Source organism: Chrysemys picta, chromosome 19 (genome assembly GCF_011386835.1).
Source record: "Chrysemys picta bellii isolate R12L10 chromosome 19, ASM1138683v2, whole genome shotgun sequence".
Taxonomy (NCBI): Eukaryota; Metazoa; Chordata; order Testudines; family Emydidae; genus Chrysemys; species Chrysemys picta.
The window spans coordinates 25,245,500-25,260,260 of NC_088809.1; positions in this window are offsets into that span (position 1 = coordinate 25,245,500).

Consider the following 14,761-nt stretch of genomic DNA (forward strand, 5'->3'; position numbering starts at 1 on the left):
GCCCCCCTCCTCTCCCTACCGCCCGACTGAGTCCTGCCTGCTCGGGGCCAGGCCGGACTGTTACTCACCCCGGCCCGCGCTTCCCCTGAGTCTCCCGGGCCTCCCTCCAGCACTTGCGGAGGAAGTTTTTGTTTTTTTTTTTTGGCCCCGCCCCCCGCCCACGTCACCCCCCCCGCCACGCCCCGCCCCCCCCCACGTCACCCCCCCCCCCCCCCCCGCGTCCCGATATTTGTCTTTGGTGATCTGGTCACCCTACCCCCGTCTGCTCTGCTAATCCGGGTGTGGCCAGGCAGCATCTCCCTGACCAGCCACTCCCCCAGCAGGGCAGTGAGAAACACACGCTGTGTGTGCGAGCACAGGGCTGGTGCTGCACTGCTCACACATGCACACACACACTGCAGAGCCCTGACCTGGCACAGGTGCCTACGCACACATACAGCAGGCACCAGGTCCCTTCCTGACATGTGCACACAGACACTGCAGGGCCCCTCCTCTCTCCTGTGAGCTGGGTGAAGGGGGCAGGAAGGCAGCATTTCATTGTGAGTTGTACATGGCAGTGCACAAGGAGATCCCTGACGCTAGGCCCTCCCAGAAATCCCCTGACCGGGCAAGTTGCCGTTCTCTGCCCTGTTTCAGCTAGTGCCCTTGCCTCGTTGGGAGAGGCTCGAAGAGCCTCCATTGGCCACGCTGGAGGTTAAGGCCCCATTTCCAGTCTCCCTTCCCCCAGGGTGCTGTACACCAGTCCAGGGACACAGCAGCTGACCGCTCCCTGTAACCCCCCCTTGCTGATTGCGGACTCCACCTTGCAAGGAGCGTGACTGTAGCAAACTGGTGGGTGAGGCCACAGACTCACAATGTCCAGAGTGGATTTCTCAGCATCACTGCAAAGAACAGGAACCAAGAAGACCTGGATGAGCTCACCCTCCCAGCCAGCTTTGGCAACAAGGTGGGGCCTGGAGACTGGCCAAACCATTTCAAGGACAGAAGCAGCTTTCATCTATCCACACCCAGACCTCCACTCTCAGTGTCTTCTGCATTGTCTCGCAAAGTCTCTTACTAAATATCACTCACAAACACAATGGAAAACCCCTTTGCCTCAATCCAGATTAAAGACCTGCCTCAATGGTCCTCATGGAGCTTCTACCCCCTACAACTGACTTCTCGAGATGTGCCCGGAGAGCATTCCTCATTCAGACGATTGGTATTTCTATCCTACTGGGACACCACAGATGGAGAAACCAGTTTGAATAAAATAGACTGACTTGAACCTTTGCCCAAAACTTGAACCAAACCTTTTGAGGGCTTTCCACACTTGCGTGGCAGCCTGCATTCTGCCCCGAAACAGAGGTGTTGAAGAATGGAGAGGAGCATTGTCCTGACAGCATCTCCAGCCCAGCAAAGCAAAGAAGACCAGAAATCTCCTGAGGAAGCTGGTTCTTGTGAGTCATCCAGCCTAACTTTGCAGACTCACTAGGTTCAAGGTAGTTTAGATAAATTCTGAGAAGCTTCCACCCTTTGGGGTGTGTCACTTTGGGGCACAGTCCAGGTCCTTGAGGTGTTCCCATCACTTTCTCTGCATCCTGCCTCTGTCAGATGATGACCAATGCCATCTGGAGAAAGATGGGTGATTCTTGTGGGTGTCCCTGTGTCACGTCAATCTCCATGCGCAGGCCCTGCACCAGCTGCAGTCTCTGGTTCAGCATCCCTTTAGCAAAGAGTTCAGGGTCTTCCCTTGGAAGAGACCTCAGGAGGTAATCTAGTCCAGTCCCTTGCTCAGAGCAGGACCAACCCCATTAAATCATCCCAGCCAGGCCTTGTCAAGCCGGGCCTTAAAAATCTCTAAGGATGGAGATTCCACCACCTCCCTAGGTAACCCATTCCAGTGCTTCACCACCTTCCTAGTGAAATCGTTTTTCCTAATATCCAACCTAGACCTCCCCCACTGCAACTTGAGACCATTGCTCCTTGTTCTGTCATCTGCCACCACTGAGAACAGCCGAGCTCCATCCTCTTTGGAACCCCCCTTCAGGTAGTTGAAGGCTACTATCAAATCTCCACTCTCTCTTCTGCAGACTAAACAAGCCCAGTTCCTTCAGACTCCCCTCATAAGTCATGTGCCCCAGCCCCCTGATCATTTTCGTTGCCCTCCGCTGGACTCTCTCCAATTTTTCCACATCCCTTCTGTAGTGGGGGGCCCAAAACTGGACGCAATTCTCCAGGTGTGGTCTCACCAGTGCCGAATACAGGGGAATTCTTCAGCTTCTTGTGTCTGGTGCTCAAGTACTATGGCAATCAGCTCCTTTGAAATGCCAGTGTATTAATTAGTTCCATCAAAAATGTCCATTGAAACAAACGTTCAGTGACCAGTGGGGAAGGCTTTCCTGAACTTCTTAAGCGCTGTGTGATTTCTGAGCAGCTTGGCTCAGACCGGCGATCCCTTCCCACTAGCCATTTTCAGCAACAAAGTTCCACCCGAGTGAGCATTAGTCCTAAGCAACTATCCTGTACAACTGACAATAGCAATTCCCACTCTACGCACAGTATCATTACCCCAGTGAGAGTGCTCTGCAGAGCAACTCCAGCTAGAGGCAGTCCTGGGTTTGAACAATCAGACTCCAGGTGGCAAAAGAGTCCCTTTCTGGTTTTGTAGCTCTCAGGTTGAGCCCTCTGAGGGCATTGCATCTGCCCCTGCACAGCTGACCTCACTTAGCTGCCCCCTCTCAGCGGAGGAGCCATTGAGGAACATAGAAAATGCGGATGCGCCAACCAGAGGCTGTGCAGTGCAAGCCCATTCCTTCTCCGTACAGACCAGCTGAGAGCTCTGAATAACACTCTGCGAGTCCGGCAGCTCTAGAAGTCACCTCCATGCTGTCTCCTACAAGGGATGTTTGCATGAAAGCAGGCTCATTAGTGTTTATTCCCCAGAAGTAGTGAGCACCCTCTGTGTGACATCATGATCATCTCCATAGCAACCACTGTGATGTCACACACAGAAGAATCTGGGGAACAAGAAGCAGCCCATGGATGCTTAAGCCCCAGTGGTCCTGTTTGTATGTAAAGGTCCTAATAAGCAAGGGCAAGAACCTTCTGCCCAATGTGACAGCTACATGTCTGCTTCTTAGTAGGGTGCCAGACCAAGCTAAGGTTCTTTGAAGGCATCATTCATGGGAAGGGGCAGTTTCCTAGGCCTAACTGGGCTTCATTTCCCTTAGTGCCACCTTTAGGAAATGGCTGAGTTCTGCTGGGAAGTTCGAATAGGTGGCCTGCTTTCCTCCAACAGCCATGTCCCTGCTCCCGGTCTCGTTGCCACTGAAGCTCGCAGCCCGCGTGCTAGACTTCCTGCTCCTGTGCAGGGCAGGATGCAACAGAGAAGCTTCCTGCCACTGGCGTGTGTATTTGTGCAGATAAGCTCACCACCCACCCAGATCCCATCCCTCCCATGCCGGATGGTCAGAAGCTGAGCTCAAGTCTGACTGGTGGGCTACCCCCTTCTCTTCTGCCTTTTGCACAGTTTGCTTTTCACTCAGTGACATGTATTTGTCTCCAAATACTGGCTGCTTTTGCACATTCTAGTTCAACACCATTTTCCATCGCAGGCTACATCAAAGCTGTGAGCACTTGCCAGTCAGCCTCCTGGCCACAGGATTTCTGAGACGCAAATGACACACTGTCTCTCCAGGTGTGCTGGACAGAGTTGCAATAGGAGGAAAGGAAGCTGTTTCTTTCCCCTGTAAGCTCAGCTCAAACTGTCTCCCTGCCGCCCTTCGCTGTAGTCAGTATAGGTCAAAGCAGCTTTTTCTAGGACGTCTCCTGTGCTGGGCGAGAGGTCTGTAGGTCATGCCACACTCTGAGGGGACAGGTCTGGCTAGTCTGATAGAAGCAGGGCATTGTGGGAAAACTGTACCACGTCATGAGTGATTTGCATTCCTGAGTAGGCTAAAAAGCCAGAGGGTCTCTTCTCCCTGGCTGTGTGAGGGACCATGCAGCTGTCCAGGGCAGGAGAGCCCCACCAGATGGATTAGTGCTTTCCATTTCCTTTTTTATCTAGCTATTTTCTTACAGAAATACCTATCTTTGCATGATTGTCAGAGAGGCATTTATTAAAGTATATAAAGAATATAGGTTTATAAAATCGTATAGCTCTAGTGCAAATATTTTTATCCCTCCACAAAGTTCTCAATAAATTTGGCTGATGTGAATTACCTCGGGGGGGACCTCTTGTAACAGGAACCTGGCATGTGTGTGTGTATGTGTGTAATCATAGGGGGTGTGTGCGCACGAGGTGTGTTTGTGCTAAGGTATGTGCCAATGAGAAGGATTCCATGTTAAAAGTTACTATCTGTCTCTAGGTTTTGGCATGACAGAATGCAGGCCTTGGGCTGGGCGACCGGTTTGTAACAAACAGCTCAGTGGATGGATTTGGCCCATATTTTGGTTCCAGAAGACTAGGTTCTGATCCCCTGGCTCATGGTGACTAGTGCCTGACTCCTTGAATAGCCCGTTACACCAGCGTAAGAAGCTAAGGGGATCAGACTGGCCCAAACTGTTCACAAACATTGATTTTTCCTATTTTTTTTTATTTTAATTGTTTGATGAACACTTTATGCAAATGAATTCCAGCCTCTGGGGTGTTTGGGAACCATGGCTGAGACTTTCAATGTAGCCACAGGGATTTAGACACCCAAATCCCATTTAAACAAATGGGATTCGGGCAGTTTTGTGTCCATTGTGGGTCTTCCTTTGTTGTTAACCCCTTTGTGTGACCAGTCCCCTCCGATCAGGCCTTTTGGGAGGAGAAAGGGCCAATTAGGGAGCCACGGGGGGGCTCAGGCTGGAGATGCAACCCCTGACTGGGTGGTGGAGCTGGTGCGGGCTGGGCTAGAATAAAGCCAGGAAGCTGGTTCCAGAACTGGCTGCAGGGAGGGTAGGAGGGAAGCCAGGAAAAGAGCAGAACCCCTGGGGGCCTGGCTCTGGGGGAAGGGCAGACTTAGGAAGCCTGTGGGAGGCAAGGGGATGTGTCGGATCTGGAAGCGAGCTGTTCCCCAGAGCAGCCAGGAGGAGGCACCACCTGCGGTGAGTGAGAATCCCCGACAGGCCCTCAGCAAGGGTGTGAGCTGTGTGTGGAGCTAGGAGAAGCCGGAGCCATCAGTGGGGGGAACCTACAATACATAGTGTCCTCCCGAGCCACCAGAAACGGGCCTTGCTGGAGACGCAGCGCCGGGAACCCTGCCTGCACCGCTGCAGCCCTAGGGCAGTTCCAGCTGCCTCTCTGCTCTCAGAATAACAGCTTGGGCTGGGCTCATGCATGGGCCCAGCTGCAAAGGCCTCTGGGCCAGAGGTCTTCCCGGTGCCCACTGGGCAGGGCCAGCTCACGACACAGCCTGCATACTGTGTTTTACTCGATGAGCACCCAGGCTCCTGTCCCCATGGAGCTGCACTGGGCTGGCACTGAGAGCTGGAGTCACAGAGGCACTTAGCTGCCTAAGGGAGGTGCTGATGCACTTCACACCACCACCAAACCCTGCAGGCACCTTCGCTCCCCAGGAGCCAAGGTCTTGCAGTAAAAGTTCCCGAGTGTCTCCATTTCTCCCTCTGGACCTGTGCTCTGCTTCCTCCCTCTAGGGGTCTGGAGGTCTGTCACTCAGCTAAGCCCCAGAGTGAACCACACCTGGGGGGAGGAGAGGTGCTTGCCTGCTGGGCCTGATCCGGTGGTCCTGCTCAGAGTCATTGGAGCAGGGTCCTCGCTCTCCCACCAGGCTGCAGCATCATTCTCGTGCTCGTGTGCTCCTTCCAGCCCCCCCCCCACTTTCATTATTTAGCCAACATGGAGCAGTCCCCTTCTCATCAGACAGGAGAGACTGGACCCAGGGCCCAGTTGCAGGCTGGGTGAGTTCACTAACCGCTGGGCCAAGTCTCACAAGGGAGGGTGTCTTCCTCTGCCCTCCCGCCAGCTTGTTGCAAGAGGCACCCACCTTCTGGAGCTGTTTCTCAGATGAGATTCACTAGCAGAGCTGGGTGCCTCCCTGCAGCCTGGCCTTCCGGACCTATCTCTGAGAGAGAGATGGGGCCCAGCACCCCCCCAGGGCAGCTTCTCCCATTGGCTAGCTTAGGCAGCTTCCCACCTATCATGCTCCCTTTCTCAGGAGCCCATCTCACCCCGGGCAGCGTACAGGGAACCTGGGCACCTACCATGGGCTCGTGGATCACAGAGTGAGCCAGTGATTTGCTAGGCACCTAACAGGCAAGCGGTGTGATGCTGTTGCAACGCCCACATCCTTTTGTGGGTCCAGGCCTGAACCCTTCCCACATACAGCACAGCAACATTTTGTATTTCAATTAGGGCTGTCAATTAATCGCAGTTAAGTCAAGCGATTCACTAAAAACAAATTAACTCAATTAAAAAATTAATTGTAATTAATCGCCGTTTTAATCTCGCTGTAAAACAGAATACCACCTTACATTTATTATAAATATTTTTGATGTTTTTTCTACATTTTCAAATATAGTGATTTCAATTACAACACAGAATACAAAGTGTACAGTGCTCACTTTCTATTATTATTTTTATTACAAATATTTGCACTATAAAAAAGAAACAAAAAATATTTTTCATTTTATCTCTTACAAGTATTGTTGTGCAATCTCTTTATCACGAAAGTACAACTTACAAATGTAGAATTTTTTTTGTACATAACTGCACTCAAAAAACAAAACAATGTAAAACTTTAGAGCCCACAAGTCTACTCAGTCCTACTCCTTGGTCAGCCAATTGCTAAGACAACAAGTTTGTTTACATTTATGGGAGATAATGCTGCCTTCTTCTTATTTACAATGTCACCTGAAAATGAGAACAGGAGTTCACATGGCACTGTTGTAACAGGTGTTGCAAGGTATTTAGGTGCCAGATATGCTAAACATTCTTTTGTTTATCTTTTTTTACAGTGCAAATATTTGTAATCAAAAATAAAAAAAGAAAGTGAGCACTGTACACTTTGTATTCTGCCTTGTAATTAAAATTAATGTATTTGAAAATGTAGAAAAACATCCCAAAATGGATATAATAAAATTCACTGGGTGTATTCTGTTCTTGTTTCACAGTGCGATTAAACACGATTACTGTTTTTAATTGTTTGACAGCCCTAATTTCAACCACACTGTACTTCTCCCCAGCCCTCTGTCCCCTCTCCTCATTCATCACCGGTATTGTCACAAACCGGGCAGACATTACGTGTGTATGTGTAGGATTGTACAGCCGTCAGGAAAGGCATGGTGGGTTCCCCATAATAGTCTTGACTTCAGGGTGCCAGCTGTGGGCCTAGCCAATACTGTGTTATTAAGCACTGTCCCATGTTAAGCACTATTCACTGGACTCATAGACTCATAGACTTTAAGGTCAGAAGGGACCATTATGATCATCTGGTCTGACCCCCTGCATGCTGCAGGCCACAAAACCGTCCCTACCCCTTCCCTTGATTCTGCTGTTGAAGTCCCCAAATCCTGCGTCTTAGTGACTTCAATTGGCAGAGAATCCTCCTGCTAGTGATCCCTGCCCCATGCTGCGGAGGAAGGCGAAAAACCTCCAGAGGCTCAGCCAATTTACCCTGGAGGAAAATTCCTTCCCGACCCCAAATATGGCAATCAGTAAGACCCCGAGCATGTAGGCAAGAGTCTCCAGCCTGACCCCTGTTAGCCATTATACTATTTACCTACCATTGCTTGGTTTTCCTTGGCTAATATGTTTTACCATTAAATCATTCCCTCCATAAACTTATCTAACTTAATCTTAAAACCAGACAGGTCCCTCACCCCCACCGTTTCCCTCGGAAGGCTGTTCCAATATTTCATCCCTCTGATGGTCAGAAACCTTCGTCTAATTTCAAGCCTGAACTTCCCCACGGCCAGTTTATATCCATTCGTTCTCGTGTCCACATTAGTACTAAGCTGGAATAATTCCTCTCCCTCCCTTGTATTAATCCCTCTGATATATTTAAAGATAGCAATCATATCCCCCCTCAGCCTTCGTTTTGTCAGACTAAACAACCCGAGCTCCTCTAGTCTCCTTTCATACGACAGGTTTTCCATTCCTCTGATCATCCTAGTCGCCCTTCTCTGCACCCGTTCCAGTTTGAGTTCATCTTTTTTAAACATGGGAGACCAGAACTGCACACAGTACTCCAAATGAGGTCTCACCAGCGCCTTATACAACGGAAGCAGGACCTCCTTATCCCTACTAGATATACCTCGCCTAATGCATCCCAAGACAGCATTGGCTTTTTTCACCGCCACGTCACATTGTCGACTCATAGTCATCCTGCGGTCTACAAGGACCCCTAGGTCCTTCTCCTCTTCCGTTACTTCTAACCAATGCATCCCCAGCTTGTAACTAAAATTGTTGTTAGTCATCCCTAAATGCATCACCTTACACTTTTCACTATTAAATTTCATCCTATTTCTGATACTCCAATTCACAAGCTCATTCAAGTCTCCCTGCAGAATATCCCTATCCTCCTCCGAATTTGCAACGCCTCCCACCTTCGTATCATCCGCAAACTTTATCAGCCCACTCCTGCAATCGGTTCCGAGGTCAGTAATAAATAGATTAAATAAAATGGGTCCCAAAACCGAACCTTGAGGAACTCCACTGGTAACCTCCCTCCAACCTGACAGTTCACCCTTCAATATGACCCGCTGCATTCTCCCCATTAACCAATTCCTTATCCACCTCTGGATTTTAATATCGATCCCCATCTTTTCCAGTTTAACCAATAATTCCTCATGGGGTACAGTATCAAACGCTTTACTGAAATCCAGGTATATTAGGTCCACCGCATTTCCCTTATCTAATAAGTCCATTACTTTCTCGAAGAAGGAGATCAGATTTGTTTGGCACGATCTGCCCTTCGTAAAACCATGTTGTAATTTATCGCAATTGCCATTAACCTCCAGGTCCTCAACTAGTTTCTCTTTCAGAATTTTCTCCAGCACCTTGCACACTACAGATGTTAAACTAACAGGCCTGTAGTTACCCGGATCACTTTTTTTCCCTTTCTTGAAAATAGGAACCACATTAGCTATTCTCCAGTCTAACGGGACCACCCCTGAGTTTACAGATTCATTAAATATTATCGCTAATGGGCCTGCTATTTCCCGCGCCAATTCCTTCAATATTCTCGGATGAAGATCGTCCGGTCCTCCCGACTTAGCCCCATTAAGGTGTTCAAGTTTTGTTTCTACCTCGGATACGGTAATCCCCCATCCCGTATGCCCCTCTGTCACGGTGCTAGTATCCCTAATACCTTCATTGGCCTCATTAAAAACCGATGCAAAATATTCATTGAGATATTGCGCCATGCCTAGATTGTCTTTAATCTCCTCTCCGGCTATAGTCTTCAGCGGTCCCACTTCTTCTTTCTTCGCTTTCTTCCTATTTATATGGCTGTAAAATCTCTTACTATTGCTTTTAATTCCCCTCGCTAGGTCCAACTCTACACGGCCTTTGGCCTTTCTCACTCTATCTCTACATTCTCTGACCTCACTAAGGTAAGTTTCCTTACTGATCCCTCCCCTCTTCCACTCTTTGTACGCTTTCTGTTTTTTCCTAATCGCCCCTTTGAGTTGGTCGCTCATCCAGCTCGGTCTAAATCTCTTGCTTAGTAATCTTTTTCCCTTTTTTGGGATACAGGCCTCTGACAGCTCATGCATCTTTAACTTAAAGTAATCCCAGGCATTATCTGCCTTAAGATTCATTAATACGTTTGCCCAATCCACTTCCCTTACCAGTCCCCTTAATTTGTTAAAATTAGCCTTTTTAAAGTTATAAACCCTAGTCTTTGATTTAATTCTGTTACTCCTTCCATGTAGTTTAAACCGGATTAGCTCATGATCACTGGAGCCCAAGTTGTCCCCTACTATCACTTCCTCAACGAGGTCCTCACTACTCACCAAAATCAAATCTAAAATGGCCTCCCCCCTCGTCGGTTCAGCTACCACTTGATGAAGGAATTGATCAGCAAGCACATCTAGGAACATCTGAGCCCTATTATTGCTACTAGCGTTTGTTCCCCAATCTATATCCGGGAAGTTAAAGTCCCCCATGATTACACAGTTCCTATTAGTATTTACTTCTCTAAACACATTAAATAGTTCTTTATCCATATCCTGGGTTGATCCCGGTGGTCTATAGCATACCCCAAGCACTATCCCCGGAGAGGCTCTAGTAGTCCTTTTACCCAGTGTGAGTATTGCCCAGACGGACTCTGTGTTATCTATTCCATCAACTATTATTTCTTTACAGCTTATTTCACTATTGACATACAATGCCACCCCCCACCTTTACCATTGTCCCGGTTTTTCCTAAACAGTGCATACCCCTCCATACCTGTGTTCCAGTCGTGACTGCCATTCCACCACGTTTCAGTTATTCCCACGATATCCGGTTTCAATTCTCAGACCAAGAGCTCCAATTCCTCCATTTTATTACCTAGGCTTCTCGCATTAGTGTATAATGGACCACTCCAGGTGGATGGGATGCAATTCCATTTCTGTCAGCCCTAGTCTAACAGGATGGTGAATCACACTGAGAATATGCCACGTGTATTGTTCTCCAGTGTTCTGTCCTCCATCCACACTCACCCTGGTCATTAGCACATGGTGGCTGCATTTTACCAGCCGTTAGGACTCACCAGCTGACAGATGTTTCAGAGCATGCCAGGCTAAGGAGAGGAGACTGTTCTGCAGTGAAGAACTGCCAATACTTTAACCCGGGGCTCCCCCAGAAAGCTCCCTTACCTTAGCTTGTGATGAGGCTGGTGTCTGGCTGGGAGGTGCATTGCGGAGACACTGCAATGCCGATTCAGCAAACCTTGATGTTCTTCATGAAGACAGGCTATGGGCTCAGTTCAGTAGCAAAGGCACTTGGCCAGGTTTATGGCTGTGACGGCCCCGTACTAGCACCCGATAGGACATACAGATACACTAACACATGGATACCCATGACAACAGTACTGGTTCAGTCAGCACACCAGGATCCTGTCCCCTAGGCTGCCACAAAGATGCCTCTGCTATGACCTATAGAACCGTAGGGCTGGAAGGGACCTCGAGAGGTCGTCTAGTCCAGTCCCCTGCACTCACAGAAGGACTAAGTATTATCTAGACCATCCCTGACAGGTGTTTGTCCAACCTGCTCTTAAAAACCTCCAATGATGGAGATTCCACAACCTCCCTAGGCAATTTATTCCAATGCTTAACCACCCTGACTATTAGGAAGTTTTTCCTAATGTCAAACCTAAACTTCCCTTGCTGCAATTTCAGCCCATTGCTTCTTGTCCTATCCCAAGAGGTTAGCAAGAACAAATTTACTCCTTCCTCCTTATGTACTTGAAAACTGATATTATGTCCCCCCACCCCACACTCCCCCAATCTTCTCTTCTCCATACTAAACAAACCCAATGTTTTCAATCTTCCCTCATAGGTCATGTTTTCTAGACCGGTCATCATTTTTGTTGCTTTTCTCTGGACTGTGATATTTCCCTGGTGTTATCTGTACTGGTTATCTGCTAGGTCACTCCAATCCTTGACTCTGGGAGCCAGCCTGACCCTGCTCTGCTGTGAGAACTGCCACTCGTGGGCTGTTCACACACAGCCTCTGGCATGTAAGCTGCTTGGATCGATCAACTGAATGACACTAGCCAATATCTGCGGTCCCAGACACAACCCTAGGAACCTCCATCTTGCAGTGTCCAGTTATGCCCGCTGGACGCTGCAAGCTTATATGAGTTCATCAGTTTAACAAATACATTGATATGAACCAGGCTTGTTATCACAAGGGGAGTCTCTGACACGCTTCAAACCAAATGCACTGCTTCAGGTAGAATAAACAAACAGATTTATTAACTACAAATGATAGATTTTAAGTGATTACAAGTCAAAGCACAACAAGTTGGATTTGGTCAAATGAAATAAAAGCAAAACGCATTTGAAGCTGATCTCAACACTTTCAATGCCCTTACAAACTTAGACGCTTCTCAGCACGGCTGGCTGGTTGCCCTTCAGCCAGGCTCTCCCCTTTGATCAGCGCTTCAGTTATTTGGTGGTGATGTCTGTAGATGGAAGTGGAAGAGAGAGGAAGAGCATGGCAAACATCTCTTCCTTTTATCAAGTTCTTTCTTCCCTCTTGGCTTTGCCCTTCCCCTCTCCCCCACTTCAGAGTCAGGTTGAGCATTACCTCATCGTAGTCCCAAACTGACCAAGGGAAGGGGGTGACTCACTTGAGAGTCCAACAGATCCTTTGTTGCTGCCTAGGCCATTGTTCTTTGTTCCTGTGAGGCTGGGCTGGGTTTGTCCCATACATGCCCGGATGGGGTGTGATCTGCCCCTCCATTCCTGGAGAGTTTTGCCAGGGCTTGTTTTAAGCCATGAGGACACATTTTCAGCCTCACAACTATATACATGAAATTACAACCTATAACTTTACTATAACATCACTATAACAACAATGCTCAGTGCATCATGAGCCTTCCGAAGAAACCCGACATGACAAACTTTGCATTGGATAAGGATGAATATGGGGGTGCAAGGTGTTCCCCTGAGATACCTGCCCCCTTAGTTTACTGCAAGAGGGTTAGTCACTATCTAGCTAGATTGTTGGGCTCAACGGGTAGTAATCAACGGCTCGATGTCTAGTTGGCAGCCGGTATCAAGTGTAGCAGGGCCGTCCCTAGGCATACACAGCATACATGGCTGCGTAGGGCACCTGAAAATTTGGGGCACCACCCTTGCTGGGAGCCTCTCGTCTCTGGTCCCTCCCCCGCACTGGGCTGGCAGGCTTCTCCCCAACCCTAACCCTCCCTCACTTCCATGTGCAGTGGGGGGATTTAAAGTGACAGTGCGCTCACTGTCTCTCACAGTCTTTCTCGCACACAGACTGGCTCTCACACCCTCATACACTCTGCCTCTCACAAGTCACAGTCCCCCGAAACAGATTGTCACACACACACAGTCTCACACTCCCCAACACACACTCTGTCACAGTCTCACACACACAGTCTCTCCCTGTCTCTCTCACACACACACATACATGCACACACACTCTGTCACACACACATGCACGCACACACACACACTTGTATTATTGTTGTTATTTTTACTGCTTGGTACTTCCTGTCACAATGCTCATGGTGAGCCAGGAGTGGCTGGGGCTGCAGGAGGGCTCTGGGCTCTGGCAAGATGCAGCCTCCATGTGACAGCGCGAAGCCTGGCTTGACTCACTGCCACAGCGTCTGCTGCGTACGAAGCTCAGGGTGTGTCAGCAATGGGGGTGGTGGTTCTGGGAGTCCGTGGATGAGAGTGGTGGCTGTGACCCCTCAACACACTGGGGTCAGCGGTGCCGGCTGGGGACCGTCTTCACTGGAGCATAGGGGCACCAGTTTAATAATACTGCTTAGGGCCCCATAAATCCTAAGGACGGCCCTATGTGCGCTATACAGACAGAGATGAAACAATCGGAGAACAGCTGCAGCAGCTGCTATTTCATAGCCTGGTGGAGAAACTGATGTTTATTGTGACCACCCTCCCACCAGGGTGATTCCAACACTAGGGCTTTCTTTTCCCTGTTTAGCATCTTTGGGACAAATTCTACCTCCAAATGCTTTACAGAATCAAATGCTAAATAACAGCAAGCTGGGTAAGGGAAGAGTTCAAGGGGGAAGAAAAGCAATGGCTGGAGAGCTGATGAGCTACAGTGATGGGGCGGCTGATCCAGGCCTCAGGAGGCGAAGAGAAGAAAGCTCTTCCACCAGTGATGGTGAGAAGATTGTCTGAAGGGTGGAGCAGGGCACTGGTGGAGAAGAAGGGAGAGCTGGAAGGGAAATAAAGAGAGAACATTTCTAGGATGGGATCAAGGGTAAATCCGTGGAGGATTTCAAAAATATGGGGGTTGCTATTTGAACTGGCTCCTGAAATGAGTGGGAATCCGGTGGAGTTGTTTGGGGTGTCAGTGATTCATGCCAGAAGATGGACAGGCATCACCATTGTGTACATGCAGGAGTCTGGAGAGCTGGAACCTGGAGTGATTTATTAATTATATTATTGCCGTAGTGCCTAAATCCATGCCAAATGGTACGGGCTGTACACAAACAGAGTAGAGCGGATGGTCCCTGTCCCGAAGAGCTGACTATCCAAATAGACCTGCCAGACACAGCGTGGGGGAAGGTGTAGAACACAGCAGCACCAGCAGAGGGCGCAATGGGATGGCAGCAAACAGCATGGTAGTGCCACAGTTTTGTGCGGGTGAATTTAGTTCAGAGGGGCTCAGTTAATGGAAAGAGACGTGAAGGGAAAGGGATTAGGGGCCCTGGGCAGGGGAGCAGAGGTCAGAGGGGCAGATGTGGAGTGAAGCTGAGGGGAAGAGATTGTGAGGGAGGGGTTGGAGCAAATGGCCAATCAGCACAGGGCAGAGAAAGTCATCAAAACAGCAAAAAGTTCTCTGGCTGTCTAGTGGTCACTGCTTTGGTGGCAGGAGGATGCAAGGTGTGGCCATGGAAGATGCTGTAATTACATTGCTACCGGCCTAGGCTACCTCATCGTTTCATTGCCTAGTTTTATATTAGGACTTCAGGGGTTTACAGGAAATTTAAAATTCTGACTTTTCATTCTCATTCAGGGTGAAAGGAATGTTCAAAATGTCAGAATTTCCTTCCCACCTGCTCTGCTGTGTTTGGAGTCTGAGATTGGCAGCGTCCCCCAGGAATTTGGGCAGCAGTTC